At 46.7% G+C, this 18,626-nt stretch overlaps 1 pseudogene; it reads right to left on the bottom strand.

Moving 5' to 3' along the window:
• Positions 1 to 1,971: 1,971 nt before the first annotated feature.
• On the bottom strand, positions 1,972 to 5,360 carry LOC139377453 (ORM1-like protein 3; annotated as a pseudogene).
• Positions 5,361 to 18,626: the final 13,266 nt, after the last annotated feature.

The following is an 18,626-nucleotide window of genomic DNA, read 5'->3' as shown; positions in this document are numbered from 1 at the left end:
GCCGGACAGGCGGGAGACTCCGGCAGCGCTGGACGGAGGAGCTCTGGCGCCTCTGGACGGAGGAGCTCTGGCGCCTCTGGACTGAGGGGCAGAAGCTCTGGCAGCGCCGGACAGGCGGGAGCACCTGTAGGGATGAGACGGAGAGACAGCCTGGTGCGGGGGGCTGCCACCGGAGGGCTGGTGCTTGGAGGTGGTACCGGATAGACCGGACCGTGCAGGCGCACTGGAGCTCTTGAGCACCGAGCCTGCCCAACCTTACCTGGTTGAATGCTCCCGGTCGCCCTGCCAGTGCGGCGAGGTGGAATATCCCGCACTGGGCTATGCAGGCGAACCGGCGACACCATGCGCAAGGCTGGTGCCATGTAAGCCGGCCCAAGGAGACCAGATGCGTAGAGACGGCTTCATGGCACTTGGCTCGATGCCCACTCTAGCCCGGCCGATACGCGGAGCTGGTATGTACCGCACCGGGCTATGCACCCGCACTTTTGGGGCTGACTCTCGGGCTTCCATCCACGCCGCCGTGCTGCCTCCTCATACCAGCGCCTCTCCGCCTTCGCCGCCTCCAGCTCTTCCTTGGGGCGGCGATATTCTCCTGGCTGTGCCCAGGGTCCTTTACAGTCTAACTCATCCTCCCATGTCCAGTCCTCCTTGCGCTGCTCCTGCTGCCGCTGCCTGTCACCACGCCGCTTGGTCCTGTTGTGGTGGGTGATTCTGTATGTTGATTACTAGTTTCAGCACAGTTCTTATTAGCTTCACGGTTGTTATTTCGTTTATTGTTATTGTATAGTGTTTCAGTGTTCAGTGTTTTCTTTATTAAAATTCATGATGAACACATACCACGCCGCATTTTGGTCCTCCGATCCTTCTCGCCTCTCCTCTTCAGATGAAGAGGAGGACGACCGTGACAGTAGGGTTCTCAATCAGGGACAACGATTGACAGCTGCCTCTGATTAAGAACCATACCAGGCCAAACACAGAAATCCCAAATTATAGAAAAAGGAACATAGACAGCCCACCCCAACTCACACCCTGACCGTACTAAAACAAAGACAAAACAAAGGAACAGAGGTCAGAACGTGACATGATTAGTGTGTGAATTGGACCATTTTCCTGTCAAAATGTAACACATACTGTCAGGGAAAATGTATGGAGTAAAAAGTAAATAATTTTCTTTAGGAATGTAGTGAAGTAAAAGTAAAAGTAAAGTACAGATACCCCCAAAAACTACTTAAGTAGTACATTAACATGTTTTACACCAGGACTACTTTTAAAAATGTACACTTAAAATTATACAAAACCACATTTACTTGAAAAACAGTGCAGGTGCGAATTTTGGTAAAAGAATGACGGCACAAACAGCACAAACCGCCATTCTGTTGTTCCCACTTGTCTGACCACTGCGACAGTCAGAGCAACTCCCTAGCTAACCCTCCCTCTAGCTATCTGTCCTTTCGAGACAAAGAGAAGATGAGCCTTTTGAGGAACAGATGCAAAATAAAAGTAGAGTTGTAATTCTAGAGGGCATCATCCATAGCGGAGTGCCATAACTTTCAAAATGTCCCCCTGGGTGCAAAATGTCTCCGTCTCATTTCTCTCAGGACCAAACCGTTCAGAGTTCTCGCCTCTCCACGTTGTAACTCGATCTAAAAACATTTCATACTACTGTATGTCCTCAAAGGCCTCCCTTGCAGTGTTCTCTGTGAATTCAAACAGCTCTGACATGAAGAGAACCACAAATAAACGCTACAGCACAGCTTCAATGGGAACACATAGGAACTCAGACTCAGCAGAGCCCTGTACAGTTACAGTAAATCAATTCTGCCTGTGCGTTACAGTTTTTGTCTTGTGTATAGTGCTCAAATAGCATTGGGAGACAGGACCATGCATCCCTATGGGCCGGGGCCACAGCAAGGAGCCTGATACTCTGTGCTCACAGTCCACAGGGAGATGGCGGTGTCCCCTTCCGTCACATCAGTACTTGTTAATCCCAAAGATCGGGACTCCGTGAAGCTGGGGGAGCTTGGGAATGAGCACAGTCATCAGTGAGACCGCGTTGACCACAAAGTGGTCCTGGTCGTATTTGGTGTAGAAGCTGGTGAGGATGTAGCTAGGGGGAGAGGAAGAATGTAGGAGGGAGTGAAAGTAAGGGTAGGTCAAAGAAAGACTGAAGGACTAGGGCCTTCGCTGCCAGCAAGCACAGCAGGCACCACAGCAGTCCAGACTCCCACTGCCCACAGACTGGATGGAAGAGGCTGCTGGGAGGACACTGAAGTCATTAACAAGGACAGCAGGGAAACAAACAATGCTTAAAGAATAGGTTTCACTTTTCAGTCCTTTTCCTTCTTAAATACCAATGTAGCACTTTGCATTGAATTATACTTTATAAGGGGTTTCTAAGTAGTAAATAGACTATTCGTTTATAAGTATAAAACAGTAATAAACATAAAACAGTGCAGAGTATGGTACTGTAGGGAGTCCTAACAGGACGATGGGGGTGATGGTGAGGAACTTGCGTGAGGCAGTGAACTGGACACCATAGTCCATCTGCTCCCAGTATGTGTAGAAGCGGGCCTTGCTCTGGTCGGGAGTCTCAAATGGAGTTCCTTTCACCAAGTGTAACAACAAAGTACATGCACTGCAACACACAAAGCACAGAATACTTGGTCAGGAAATCTTTAGCTGTTAACAGTGCATTCGGAAAATATTCAGACCCCTTCCTTTTTTCGACACTTTGTTACGTTACAGCCTTTTTCACTCATCAATCTACACACAATACCCCATAATGACAAAGCAAAAACAGGTTTTGAGAATTGTTTTCCCATTTACTACAAATAAAACACAGAAGTATCTTATTTGCATAAGCATTCAGACCCTTTGCTATGAAACTCGAAATTGAGCTCAGGTGCATCCTGTTTCCATTGATTATCCTTGAGAATCTTTTACAACTTGATTGGAGTCCACCTGTGGTAAATTCAATTGATTGGACATGATTTGGAAAGACACACACCTCTCTATATAAGGTCCCATAGTTGACAGTGCATGTCAGAGCAAAAATCAAGCCATGTGGTTGAAGGAATTGTCCGTAGAGCTCCGAGACAGGATTGTGTCGAGGAACAGATCTGGGGAAGGGTACAAAAAAAATTCTGCAGGATTGAAGGTCCCCAAGAACACAGTGGCCTCCATCATTCTTAAATGGAAGAAGTTTGGAACCACCAAGACTCTTCCTAGAGCTGGCCGTCTGGCCAAAATGAGCAATCGGAGGAAAAGGGCCTTCGTCAGGGAGGTGACCAAGAACCCGATGGTCACTCTGACAGAGCTCCAGAGTTCCTCTGTGGAGATGATAAAGGCCTTGCAGAAGGACAAACATCTCTGCAGCACTCCACCAATCAGGCCTTTATGGTAGAGTGGCCAGACGGAAGTCACACAGTAAAAGGCACATGACAGCCGGCTTGGTGTTTACCAAAAGGCACCTAAAGGACTCTTAGACCATGAGAAACAAGATTCTCTGGTCTGATGAAACCAAGACTCTTTGGCTGAATGCCAAGCATCACATCTGGAGGAAATCTGGCACCATCCCTACGGTGAAGCATGGTGGTGGTAGCATCTTGCTGTGGGGATATTTTTCAGCGTTAGGGACTGGGAGTCTAGTCAGGATCGAGGGAAAGATGAACTGAGCAAAGTACAGACAGATCCTTGATGAAAATCTGCTCCAAAGCACTCGAGACCTAAGACTGGGGTGAAGGTTCACCATCCAACAGAACAACAACCCTAAACACACAGCCAAGACAACATAGGGGTGGCTTCGGGTACAAGTCTCTGAATGTCCTTAAGCGGCCCATTAAGAACCCGGACTTGAAGCCGATCAAACATCTCTGGAAAGACCTGAAAATAGCTGTGCAGCAACACTCTCCATCCAACCTGACAGAGCTTAAGGGGATCTGCAGAGACGAATGGGAGAAACTCCCCAAATACAGGTGTGCCAAGCTTGTAGAGTCATACCCAAGAAGACTCAAGACTGTAATCATTGCCAAAAGTGCGTCAAAAAAGCACGGAATAAAGGGTCTTAATACTTGCGAAAATGTGATATTTCAGTTTTTTTTTTTGCCAAGAATTCTAAAAACCTGTTTTTGCTTTGTCATTATGGGGCATTGTGTATAGATTGATGAGGGACATGTTTTAAAAAATCCCTTTTAGAATAAAGCTGTAGCGTAACAAAATGAGGAAAAAGTCAAGGGGTTTGAATACTTTCCGAATGCACTGTAAATTTAAAATTGCATGGGCAAAAGTGATTCTATGAATTTTTCAGTAGCCTACAACTGCAAATCAATGTTTTTTAGGAAAGGTTGTGTAAGCTGACATAGTACTGTTCTGTAACTTATATAGCAATGCAACTGCCATAAAAAATGAGTAAATGTTCAAGACTGCCCCATGAACAATTGACTTTATTGACCTTCACTCTTCCCTCTCCTATTGACAGTACAGGAGTTTGCTTATAGAGACTACCATTGTGTGGATAACGCTGACTGGACCATCCACCAACAGTACTTAGGTTATACAGTGGTGAGGTTTCACTGGTGCCCCTAGGCATAGCCTACTAGGGCGCCCATTACCCACCAGGTTGTGTATGATGTTGGTGAGGGTCTAAACTATGGGTACGCTAGCGAACGGGATGCTGAGCAGGATGACGTGCAACAGGCCGATGCCCAGGAGGTAGGAGAGCCAGATGCCCCGGCTGTTCATCACCCGCGTGTTGGGGTTCACCTCGCTGTGAGCCGTGCCCACATTCATGATGCCAACACACCAGTCACCACGCTCCTTGTCCGCCTGAGAAACAGAACAGAAGGGTGTGTGATATAATTCCTTATAGGTATACCGATCATTATGCGTAATGCAAACAATGCGACAAGGGTACAACTTGACTGTTCCATCCATGTACTGTTCATTAGATCCTATTGGGAGGGGTCCCTATATAGGCTTGTCTGAGTTAGTTGGAATGTGGGGAACTAGGTTGTGTGTATCTTTGGGGAGGGAGTCTAGCTGAAATAATTACAACATAGTCATCACCCATCATATTTCTAGGGCAGGCTGATTCAACTCAAATATTGTACTTTCTTCATCAGTTCTTCCAAAAGTTTCCATTATCAAATTGAAATAATACATTATGATCTAACACATTGTATCGTGCACTACTGTATTCCAATAATAATGATAATAATAATAAGTAAATCAAGTAAATACAAATAGATAATAGCCTACTTACAGGAGAAAATGGCTTCAATCCGATCTTCAGTCCGTGATCACTATGTTGCTCTTTCGCTATCTCCTTCACTGGTTAGGACATTTACATCATTAGGTTGGACTGCTATATCATTTCGATTAGTCCTTCATTCACATACCTTTTTATTGCGTCTTTGTGCAATGTTATCCTTCAGGACATAGCTCGACATTCAAGCAAACAGTTCCACCCGGAGCCACTTTGTTCGTCTTGCGCAACACAGCACAATTCATATAAAACGTCATAATTTTCAGAGCGCCAAAATTGGGATAATCTTTTTATTCGTCGCTCTTGGCGCGGATGAATGCCTTTACATCACATGGGTAAAACTGACCAATTAAAAGGGAATGCGTTGAAAAGCTGGGGATACGCCCCCTTGCAGCGTCACAGGAATGGGAGTGAGACGGCACTTTTCATGGGTAATTAAGTGGCATAAATCACCAAGTAGTCACTGAGAAATTACATGGCAAATGGTAATTACACAGTAATAAACTATTAATATATTTGTTTTCTTAGGAATGAATTAAAACCATCAACACAGGCTCTAAGAGCTTTCTGTCTCTAAGAGCTTTCCACACCTGGATTGTGCAAGATTTGCCCATTATTATATTCAAAATTCTTCAAGCTCTGTCAAATTGGTTGTTGATCATTGCTAGACATCCATGTTCAGGTCTTGCCATAGATTTTCCGGTAGAGATAAGTCAAAACTGTAACTCGGCCACTCAGGAAAATTCACTGTTTCCTTGGTAAGCAACTCCAGTGTAGCTATGGCCTTGGTTTTCTTGGGATATGGTTCTGCTGACATGTGACTTCATCTCCCAGTGTCTGGTGGAAAGCAGAATGAACCAGGTTTTCCTCTAAGATTTTGCCTGCATTCCAATTCTTTTTTATTCTGAAAAATATCCCATTCCGATTACAAGCATACCCATTATCAGGTTTCAGGTATGACCCAGATGCAGACAGTGTCGAAGAAAATAATAAATGGGCAGGCAAAAGACAGGTCAAAGGCAGGCATAGGTCAGTAATCCAGAGAAGGTGCAAAGGGGTCAGAACGGCAGGCAGTCTCGGGGTCAGGGCAGGCAGAGGTCAGTAATCCAGAGAAGGTGCAAAGGGGCCAGAACGGCAGGCAGTCTCGGGGTCAGGGCAGTCAGAGGTCAGTAATCCAGAGAAGGTGCAAAGGGGTCAGAACGGCAGGCAGTCTCAAGGTCAGGGCAGGCAGAGGTCAGTAATCCAGAGAAGGTGCAAAGGGGCCAGAACGGCAGGCAGTGTCGGGGTCAGGGCAGGCAGAGGTCAGTAATCCAGAGAAGGTGCAAAAAGGGGCCAGAACGGCAAGCAGTCTCAGGGTCAGGGCAGGCAGAGGTCAGTAATCCAGAGAAGGTGCAAAGGGGCCAGAACGGCTGGCAGTCTCAGGGTCAGGGCAGGCAGAGGTCAGTAATCCAGAGAAGGTGCAAAGGGGCCAGAACGGCAGGCAGTCTCAGGGTCAGGGCAGGCAGAGGTTAGTAATCCAGAGAAGGTGGAAAGGGGCCAGAACAGCAGGCAGTCTCGGGGTCAGGGCAGGCAGAGGTCAGTAATCCAGAGAAGGTGCAAAGGGGCCAGAACGGCAGGCAGTCTCAGGGTCAGGGCAGGCAGGGGTTAATAATCCATTTAGGTGAAGCAACGTACAGAATGGCAGGCAGGCTCAGGGTCAGGGCAGGCAGAACAGTCAGAACCGGGAAGGACAAGAAAACAGGAGCAAGAAACAGGCAGGAGCAGGGGGGCAAACGCTGGTAGGATATAAACTGGATATATATGAAGGGTACGGGGCAACAGAAGACAAACAGCAGAGGGGCTAATGATTTTGGAGATGAGAAACAGGCCGATAAACCAGGGGGAGAGTTTGCGGGATTCCACCTGGAGGGGCAGATCCCGGGTGGACAGCCATACCTTCTGCACCAAGACAATACCAGGGAGTTGGGTTCCGGTGGCGATCCGCTTGTCGTTGATACCTGGAGGTGGTCTTGAGGAGGGCTGACCGGGCTCTCCTCCAGGTATGACGACAGCGGCAGAAGGTATGCCGACCTCTTCTTCCTGCTCAGGGAAGAGCAGGGCTGATACCCCAGGGAACACTCAAACAGTGATAGACCCGTGGCAGAGCAGGGAAGAGTGTTGCGGGCGTATTCAACACACACAAGCTGCTGGCTCCAGGTGATGGGGTTGGCGGAGACCAGGCAGCGAAGAGTAGTCTCAAGGTCCTGGTTGGCTCGCTCCGACTGGCCATTGGACTGGGGGTGGAGCCCAGAGGACAGTTAGGGTGCAGAACGCCTTCCAGAACCGGGACAAGAACTGAGGACCCCGGACGGAGACCATGTTAACTAGCTGTCCATGGATACGGAAGACGTGCTGCACCATGAGCTGGACCATCTTGTTGGCAGAGGGTAGCTTGGGGAGACGAATGAAGTGGGCGGCTATAGAAAACCGATCCACAACGGTCAGGATGGCGGTGTTGCGATCAGATGGAGGGAGACCCGTGACAAAGTCCAGGGAGATGTGAGACCAGGGATGGTAAGGGACAGGCAGAGGTTGGAGGAGACCAGCCAGAGCTTGCCGAGGAGTCTTATTCTGTGCACAGACGGTGCAAGTGGCGACAAATGCGGAGGTGTCAGGAACCATGGTAGGCCACAAAAAGCATTTTCGCACAAAAGCCAGGGTCCGCCGGGAGCCTGGATGGCAGGCAAGCCTGGAGGAGTGTGCCCACTCCAGGACCGCAGTGCAGACCGCGTCAGGCATGAACATCCGTGACAACGCGTCTGGTTTGACATTCTTGGATAGAAGAGAGAGAAGAGGGAGAAGTTGAACCGGGTGAACATTAGGGCCCACCTAGCCTGCCTGGAATTGTGAGCTTCACCGCAAGAAGCTCACGATTCCTCACATCGTAGTTCCTCTCCGTGGCGTGAGGCGGTGGGAGAAGAAGGTGCAGGTAAGCAACTTGAGGTCCAGGGCAGACCGCTGGGACAGAACAGCCCCCACTCCAACCTCCACCACGAACTGGCGGGATGGGTCAGTATGAACCAAGATGGAAGCTGTGGTGAAGCGGTGTTTGAGATCCCAGAACGCCCGATCAGCAGCTGGGGACGACGTGAACAGAACCTTGGGAGAGGTGGGTGAAGACAGGGAGGAAGCCAGGGTGCTTTAGCCCCAGATAAAGCATCGATAAAAGTTGGTGAAAAGTTGCTGGAGCTGTACTCCGGACGTAGGCTGGGGCCAATCCAACACAGCTCTCACCTTCCCGGGATCCATCTGTACACTTCTTGCAGCGATGATATAACCCAGAAAGGGGATGGTGGAGCGATGGAATTCACACTTCTCTGCTTTAACAAAAAGCTGGTTCTCCAGGAGGCGTTGGAGAACCTGTCGGACGTGGAGCACGTGTTCTTGGGTGGAGCGGGAGAAGATTAGAATGTCATCGAGGTAGACGAAGACAAACCAGTTCAACATGTTGCAGAGAACATCATTAACCAGAGCCTTTAACACAGCAGGGGCATTGGTAAGGCCAAAGGGCATGACCAGGTAATCATAGTGGCTGCTGGCCGTGTTGAAGGCAGTCTTCCACTTGTCTCCTTCCCGTATCCGCACCAGGTGGTAGGCGTTCCATAGGTCCAGCATGGAGAACACGGTGGTCCCCTGGAGGGGCTCGAAGGCCGAGAAGATGAGATATAGCGGGTAGCGCGATGTCATTGAGACCTTGTTAGTCAATGCACAGGTGCAGGATTTTGTCCTTCTCCACAAAGAAGAACCCTGCAATAGCGAGGGAGGAAGAAGGACAGATGAACCCAGCAGCTAGGGAGTCCTCAATGTAGGTCTCCATAGCCTTGGTCTCCGGACCGACAGGGAGTACAGTCGTCCCGGGGCAGAGTTGTTCCTGGGAGAAGATCAATCTCATGTGGTCGGTGCGGCGGAAGCGAAGTGGCCCGGGCCTTACTGAACACCTCCCGGAGGTCCTGGTACTCCGCGGGTATGGCAGAGAGTTCCTGGGCAACTTCCGAGGCCCCAGGAAGACATCCCGGGACAGGCTGAACTGACTTCGGGCAATGGGCATGACAGAACAGGCTCCAGCCCATGATGGCACCGGCTTGAACCTGAGGAAACTTAATGAGCAGTAACTGGATCGTCTCGCTGTGGTTCCCTGGCACACGTAGGTTAATGGGGGTGGTATTGTGGGTGACCCGTCCAGTGCTCTAACGTCCATGGGAATGGAGAGGGACTGAGTGGGGATATCCAGCTCGGAAGCCAGGGTAGCGTCCATGAAGCTATCATCGGCCCCAGAGTCGATGAGGACTTGGGGAGATTTTGACTGGTTCCCCGACAGCAACTTGGCATGAACAGGGATGCGAGTAAGGCGAGAGATAAAGTTCTCCGTATGGCCCACCAGAGTACTCGTTCATACCAGTGAGCCTGGTATTTTAATGGACAGGTGGAGACAAAATGACCAGTAGTCCCCCAATGGGGCGCCAGGGTAGCCTAGTGGTTAGAGCATTGGACTAGTAACCGAAAGGTTGCAAGTTCAAATCCCCGAGCTGACAAGGTACAAAATCTGTCGTTCTGCACCTGAACAGGCAGTTAACCCACTGTTCCTAGGCCGTCATTGAAAATAAGAATTTGTTCTTAACTGACTTGCTTAGTAAAATAAAGGTAATACAAAAAAATAAAAATACAGGCAGCTCTTAGTGTGAAGCCTGTATAGCCGTTCAGCTAGAGACAGCCTAGCTCTGCCTAGTTGCATGGGCTTGGGAAGAGGTGAATCGGCAGCCATCGGAGACTCTCGGAGGAATCCTGCAACGGCGAGGGAGGCAGAAGGACAGATGAACCCTGCAGCTAGGGAGTCCTCAATGTAGGTCTTGGGTTCTCTTGGCAATGGAGCCGTCAGGGACTTCTGGGATACCTCGGAGGCGAGGTGGAATCCTTGGGACGGGTGAGTGAAATCGAATCTCCTCTCCTTCCTCCGTTCCCGTAGTCACCCATCGATCCAAATGGTCAAGGCGATGAGTGAGTCGAGATCCGACGGTAGTTCCCGGGCAGCTAGCTCATCCTTTACTTCCTCCGAAACTCCATGCAGGAACATATCGAACAGTACTTCTGGGTTCCAGGCACTCTCCACTGCCAACGTGCGGAAATCCACTGCATAGTCTGCCACACTGTGGGAGCCTTGCCAAAGCTGGAGAAACTTCCGGGAAGCCTCTCCTGGACAATGGCACATCGAAAACCTTCTTTACCTCTGCCACGAACTTCTCCATACTGACCAGACTGCCATAGCCCAGGCAAGAGCCTTCCCGGACATCAGCGTGATGAAGTACCCTATTTTAGAGTGGTTCGAGAGGAAGGAGGAGGGCTGCAGCTCGATGATTAGCGAACACTGATCTAGAAATGCCTGACAGGTGTCCGACTCTCCATCGAAGCTCTCTGGGGGAGGTAAGCGGGGTTCCCGGGAAACCAAGGTGAAGAGTGGTACTCAGTAGTATGTTGTATTGGATTTGCCAACGTAACACTTTGTATTCAGGACAAAAAGTTAATTGCTTTGGCACATTTTTTGCAGTATTACTTTAGTGCCTTGTTGCAAACATGATGCATGTTTTGGAATATTTTTACTCTGTACAGGGTTTTTTCTTTTCACTCTGCCAATTAGGTTAGTATTGTGGAGTAACTACAATGTTGTTGATCCATCCTCAGTTTTCTCCTATCACAGCCATTAAACTCTGTAACTGTTTTAAAGTCACCATTGGCCTCATGGTGAAATCCCTGAGCAGTTTCCTTCCTCTCCAGCAGCTGAATTAGGAAGGAGGCCTGTATCGTTGTAGTGACTGGGTGTATTGATACACCATCCCAAGTGTAATTAATAAAGGGATATTCAATGTCTGCTTTTTTATTTTTACCCATCTACCATCTTTGTGAGGCATTGGAAAACCTCCCTGATCTTTGTGGCTGAATCTGTGTATGAAATTCACTTCTCAATTGAGGAACCTTACAGATAATTGTATGTGTGGGGTACAGAGATGAGGTGAGTCCATACAACTTATTATGTGACTTGTTAAACGCATTTTTACTTGTGAACTTATTTTGGCTTGCTATAACAAAGGGGCTGAATATCTATTGACTCAAGACATTTCAGCTTTCCATTTTTTATTAATTAGTAAAAAATTCTTAAAACATAATTCCACTTTGACACATTTTTTAAATTCAGGCTGTAGTACAACAAAATGTGGGAAAAATCAAGGGTTTTGAATACTTTCTGTAGGCACTGTAGATAAATACTAATGTAGGCCAACAGTATAACAGTGTTATCAAATAGAGAACTATTTTTTCTAATGGCTCCATTTGACCAAAACAAATAGTCTAGCTCCATTCTTTAGATAATTCTGACATCATTTCAATCATAATTTGATATTTGTGCAACAAAAGGAGGCCTTTGGCTCTTTTATGTGGTGGGATAGTGGAGGCTCCTCTAGGGTAGAAGCAGTGAGAATGACTGACTGAGGTTGATGCCTGAGACTCACAAATCAAAGAAGATCAAGAGTGTCATGTTCTAGATCCCCAGATAAGTCCAAATACTAATTTAGGGAACGCCATTCCCTAAAGCTTAGGGGGTCAGCTATGTTCCATTTACCTGGGTGGTTATGTGATACCTACTGTCTAAGGGTACCCCAAGTTGAGTGGCATTAAGGTGAGTGTTTGGCCAGATGAGAAGGTATTTTATCATGTTTATAGCCCTGGGTGTTACAGAGCGGTGTGTTAGAGATGTAAACCTAGATCTACCGTCACATGCAAATACAGAACAATGCTCTGAGATCATAGCTGGCATTGAAATCAATGAAAAAACCATAACAGTGCCAAAGACTCCTATCAAGTCTCTACTCATGGCCATATAAGAATATCTATACTTGTGTCATTATTTTCAAAGTCAGCCATGATCTAAGCGCATTGTGCTGTAGGTTGCATATATCCAAATCTGAGACATGTTCTTTTTTGTACATGTTTTAGTGCTCACCCTGATGTGGTCTGGCTACATGACGAACACAGGCTAGAATTCTATTTCAGAAAGGGCATATTCGATGGGGTAGAAGGAGCAAGGTATTGTTTGTATAAATCAACCTAAATCAATGTAATGTGACAATGTGGTAGTTAATCATGCTATGGTTAAGACTCTTATGTCAAATGTATTTGGTTTTGTTAGTGTCTAATTAGCCCCGTGGTGTATGACACTGAAATAAAATCAAGCAATCAAATCCAATCCATTCCAATCAAATGAGATCGTCTTCATTTTATGTTCACTCAACGGTCATAGACATACATATATTCACTGTCATTGCCACTGATTTCACCTTATTCATTTTCAGCGGTGACAACATTGTTGTCATACAAAATTTTGAAACATGATGAGTCAATAATGTAATATATCTGCTGAAGTATGGGCCTCGATCATCGGCCCACTGTGGATATCTTTTGTGTTTTATTGTAGAGCTACTGTTTGAAAAATATTTCGTGTGACGTGGGTGGAAATGTCATTTCTGGCCTAAAACAACTGGCTACTTCGGTGGATGATCAACTGAAGCTTCAAAGTCTTTGTAGACTTTTCCCCTCCTCTTTCACTACCACATTTCTTTCGCTCGAGGCTCTCCCGGTAAGGCTCTCTCGTTAAGGCTCTCCCGGTAAGGCTTTCAAACGTAACATGACGCTGTTTAATAGGACTCGTGCCTGTAATAACAGCTTTTAATGATAAGATACCTTTCATTCTTAGATTATCTTCTGGCATTACTGTCTCTCTTTTGCTCTAGGGCCTTTCTGTAATATAAACCCACGTTTTCCATACAGATAGAAAGCATTTATAGTCTAAAATGATTGTCATTTACTATTGATATAATAATACAATAATAAGGAAAAAGCCCACATTTACTGTAATTTGTATACTTTTTATTGACATTGCTGCTGGTATTGATAATGTAGTATGGATAATGTATATCATAAGAGTCATGATAGGAGGAGCCTTATTTATTGATATAAGCAGCGATGATCTACCTTTGTCACGGAGTCTCCTCTGCAGTACCACCTTTAAGAACCCTATGTGACCAGTAGATGTCACCAACCTCACATTTCCAGCTAGTCGCTTCCCCCTTAGGGACTCTTTTGACTGGGAGTGAATGATACACCTGCAATGAGGACCAATTTAACATGTAGTCAAGTTAAATGTGAAAGGTGATAGTACAGGGACGTTGGACAGTAAGCCGTATGATAATGTAACAGAAACCCACTGTAGTATGCTCATTGTTCATGCAGTCCACTACACTAGGGGTTCCCAAACTTTTTCACTCAGGGCCGCCCTTCCAGCACTACCTCATTTCAAAATTGCACCTTGTGCATTCTGCTATTACAACTTTCAAGAGTACATTGAAAGCTGTACTGAGTTCCTTCATTATTTTATTTGTTATTATAATTTTTTTAAATTGGGGGGACCCCCGCTCCTCTAGGGTTTGCACCCCACAGTTTGGGATCCACTGCCTCCTGTCTCTGCCCAACTCCACATTATGTCTCCTTCTGACAAAATACAACTTAAATCAATACCTTGTCATTTGAATTCTAAAACTAGCCGTAGTTTAGACAATTTTAAAACAAAGGTTGGTCACTGCGAGATTGTAAGGACACATTTGCTATTGGCTCTGAGGTAGCATCCCCTTGAAATACAACATGACACTGTTACTGGAGTAAACTGTATAACTTTGAACAATTACACGATTGCTCTGACTTCCCATCAAACTTTGAATAACTCATCAGCTCATTTGTATTGATTTAAGATTACATTTAATTTGACTTTTGAATGCTACAGTGCTTATAGATAGCTTATTTTCACTGACTGGGAAGGCATATAGTGCTGTCATTAGAGGAGGAGTAGACTTGTGACCTGGGCTGGGAGGAGGATAGCAATCGGTGCTGGAAAAGGCTGTCGCAAGGGAGTCCATTATTACCCCTGGAGGAAGCTGGGGATTAAAACACCAAAGAATTTCAATAAAAGAAGTGTCTGTTTGGGGGGGGGGGGGGTGAGAGGACTAGGGAGGGGGTGCAGGGTGGGCTCCCTCATTGTCCCATCAGTGATTGAGAGCAAGAGGAGGGGAGTGGGAGAAACATTGTGTTCACAGGGCCCTCTGAAGTTGGTGGTTATTAAGGGGGATGGCAAGAGGGCTGGCTGTTGACTCTTCATCTTGTGTGAACAAAGTCTCTGGCACATAGCCCCTCTTCTCTCTCACATAGCCCCTCTTCTCTTCTCTCTCTCTGTTTCTGTCTCATACCCCTTGTTTACGAGTGCCATGAATACTGCCCCTCCACTCTGAGACCCCCGCCGCTCTCAAACCTGCACGGAGGCTCATTGTGGGGCTTAAGTGCCCTTTAATTAGGCTTGGGCTCAGTGTCCGGCTGAAGACCGCCAGCCGAGGGTTTAAGGTTTCTTCCCTCCCTGTGTGACAGTGGCTCGGCCTCCCACACCAAGAGAGGCTCCTGCTGCATAGCTAAGGGACTAAGTGTTTGCTGCTCTAATGAAAAAGGTTTGTTTGGGGGAGAGTTCTTGTCGCTCTTTGTCCCCAGCTTACAAAGTCCCTGACAAAGGCTGCGGCGATATTATCCAAACGCTCCCATTTCCAGGACACGTTAGCATTACAGCGTTAGGGAGATGGGAGCCAGAGCAGATGGATGAGGATGCAGTCTCTGGATGCAGAGAGGCCTACTGGTAGGGTACGCCAGACATTCATGACAGTACACAACACAAGATAGGTTTCCTTGCAGATGGGACATATTGCAAACCAAACATTATTGCATTGTTCTGGAGTGAAACAATAAACCAGAGACATTGAGTTTTATCTCTGTGGAACACATGTAGAAGCACACACACACACACACACACACACACACACACACACACACACACACACACACACACACACACACACACACACACACACACACACACACACACACACACACACACACACACACACACACACACACACACACACACACACACACACACACACACACACAGCATTGTTATTGTGATGGAGCACATTGCATTATCATAACAGGGCAAGACAGATGACAGGGGGAGGCGGGCATTGAAGGATTGTCTGAACTGCCCCGGCAAAATGAGTAATTTCTGAACACCCCATTGTGTCAAGAGCTTACAGAGTGAGGGGTCTGAAAGAAAGAGGCAGAGGAAGGGAAAAAAATGGGAGCGAATGAAATTAAACAAAGAGAGAAAGATGGTATAAGAAAGAGAGACAGAAAGAAGTAATGAAAGAAAAGAAGTGTGTGAGGGGAGGGCGTAGTTGGGCGTGTTCAGAAACGTTTTCCGCTACAGCCCAGTGTGTGTAGACGCCCTCCTAATCCTGGTTTTATTGGCTGCCTGTGTCCGGCCACGCTGGTCGGATTGAGTGGAAGGGGGCGGGAGGGTGGGGGGGGGGTTGAACACATGTCCTCCTTTGTGGTAGTACGCTGATCAGGCCTGAGAAAGAGCAGGACCTGGTTACAGCCTTTCTCAGGTCACCGTAGAAACCAGCACGGCAGGGGACCTCTGTGTGTGCCCCCCCCTCCTGGGCACATATACTGATGCAAGCTCATAGTCTCTCTCTCGCTTACAAACACGTGCCCAAGCACACACGCATGCACGAGAATAGACACGCACGCGTTTTATGTCACTATTGACATACATTGACATACACTACGTTGTCAACAAACACAGACCAAACAAGTGCTGACATTTCAGGCTGTTCCAGAGTCATCTTCGTACCTGCCCTGGAGCCAGACGTCATCTTATCCCTCCAATGAGGAACCTGAAATCTAAGGTGAGAAAAATATTAAAAGACTTTGACACCAACCAGGTCTACATAGTAAATCCACTGGATAGAATATCTGAACGTGACGGGTTACCTTACAGATCAGTTCCTAAAGAGACGTGGCGTCCATAAACACTGGAGAGAGATGAACTCCTGACCTAGAGGTCATAGCCTCTGAGAAGTCTCCCACTGTCTACTCTGACAAAGCGAGCCTGAAACCACAGCCCAATCAAGCTCGTGGAAGGGCCATGCACTGGCGGTAGGCCTACACTGCATCTGTATCTCAGAATCAGTAAAAAGAGACATAGAGACATAGAGAGATCTGTATGTTATCAGACATACAAAAAAATGGAAACTGTCCCCATTTCCTGAATCACAGTTCAGGACCAGGTTGCAGAGTTCTAGATTGTAATCGTCAAGTTTCCAGACAGTTGCTAATGTTGTGGCTTTGAGCTGCAGGGAAACGTGGTTTCAACGTTGTTTAGATGCAGACCGCAGACCATTCCATCGCCTCTCCTCGTAAATTGTGCTCCCTTCACATTCCCCATCCATCCATCCCTGGCCCCGCGAAGCGTTGATCACTCCTCAAGAATGCCTAGAGTCCAAATGGAGCTGAGCTCGGCACATTTTCAAATGCCTGCACTGTAGCGCGCGACAATGTCAGTGATCGAAAGCAGACCTTGGTTCCTGGTCGTGAACGTCACAGATACATACCCCATCTTGACGGAAAGTATTATCGAGACTATAACCAAAAGATTTATGCTCATTATTCCACAAGGATGTTTGTCATTAATGTCAATATTACTCTCACATTTTGGAGGATAGTGAATGATGTTTTTCTTTGTCAAACAGGCCGATATTTGGTCCCAAAGTGCATCGGTCACAGTTTATTACCCATCTTCTTTGTTGTGGTGAATAAAACAGGAGAAGGGTGAGGAGTGTATTCTGTGGCTGACCTCTAGGCTGTGGTCACTGGGTTCTCTCCCTTTGGTAGGTAGGGAGCTCTTCACAGCCCCTTCCTTCAGCCCCTCCGGCACTCACTCACTCCTGCCTGAGGTAGACCACCACCACCAGGAAACACACCAGTTGTCACCAGACAAACCCACAGTGGGTGACATTTCACAGCCACACCAGAGAAGATAAGAGTTATTTGATTTGTGGTCACCAATAGGGTTTATCTAAAGGATGTTGAGAGGTAGTAGTTTAGACAAGGTTTTGATGCAAGGCTGACATGATCCCCATGGGTACAGCAAGTAGGACATTGCAGCCTTGGTCAGTTCCTCTTTGAGGTGCTTGTGCCACTATGTCTAAATCAGTCCAAAAGCTACAACAGATCATTAAGGAAATATACAGCATAAGACAAGATCAGTCAATGAATAAATGTGGGCCTCTCCCACTGGGCACACCACATCATTTTAAAGTGGATAATTGGGTAATATTTGGTTGGGACGCTGATGAATGAGATTACAACTTATATTCACCAACTCAAAAAGACAGCGAAAAGTTAGTTGAATTTCACTATGCTTTCAACTATAAAATCTATAAAATCACAGCAAAAAGTTCAAATGGGAATACATTAAATGTATATGGTGCAAGGGATCAATGCCGTTCAAGATTCTGTACAGAATTATTACAGTGATTGTGAAGATCTCCACAGACCTGTGACGACCTACTGTATGCATGCTATTTTGAAAATACATGCTTTATATGATTACATAAGAAGAAAGGTATAGTTACAGCAGCGTTTCCCAAACTCCCACATGGGGTCGCCTGATTTGAAAACGGGGTCTCGAGAGAAACAAAAAAAAGGATGTGCGTTTGGCTCATAGAACAGAACAATTAACGCCAGTGAACTCCGGTAGCCGCTAGACCAAAGTTGTACTAAAAAGATCGGTTTCTGTTTTCTTCCAACAAATGTGGCTCCAGCTATCAAAATGGTTTGAACTACAAAATACTATGACCCATCACTGCATACGGAAAGTATTCAGACTGCATACGGAAAGTATTCAGACTGCATACGGAAAGTATTCAGACGCCTTGACTCTTTCCACATTTCTTTATGTTACTGTCTTATTTTAAAATGGATGAAATTGTTTTTTCCCCCCTCATCAATCTACACATAATACCCCATAATGACTAAGCAAAAAAGGTTTTTAGAATTTTTTGCAAATGTATTAAAAATGTAAAACTGAAATATCACATTTACGTAAGTATTTCAGACCCTTTACTCAGTACTTTGTTGAAGCACCTTTAGCAGCGATTACAGCCTTGAGTCTTCTTGGGTAAGACGCTACAAGCTTGGCACACCTGTATTTGGGGAGTTTCTACCATGTTTCTCTGCAGATCCTCTCAAGCTCTGTCAGGTTGGTTGGGGAGCATCGCTGCACAGCTATTTTCAGGTCTCTCCAGTGATGTTCGATTGGGTTTAAGTCTGGGCTCTGGCTGGGCCACTCAAGGACATTCAGGGACTTTTTCCCTAGTGGTCTAGATTCGGCGCTCTCACC

The sequence above is a fragment of the Oncorhynchus clarkii genome, chromosome 20, assembly GCF_045791955.1.
Source record: "Oncorhynchus clarkii lewisi isolate Uvic-CL-2024 chromosome 20, UVic_Ocla_1.0, whole genome shotgun sequence".
Classification (NCBI taxonomy): Eukaryota; Metazoa; Chordata; class Actinopteri; order Salmoniformes; family Salmonidae; genus Oncorhynchus; species Oncorhynchus clarkii.
The sequence above is the reverse complement of the archived record's forward strand: the minus strand, read 5'-3'. Positions and strand labels throughout refer to the sequence as shown.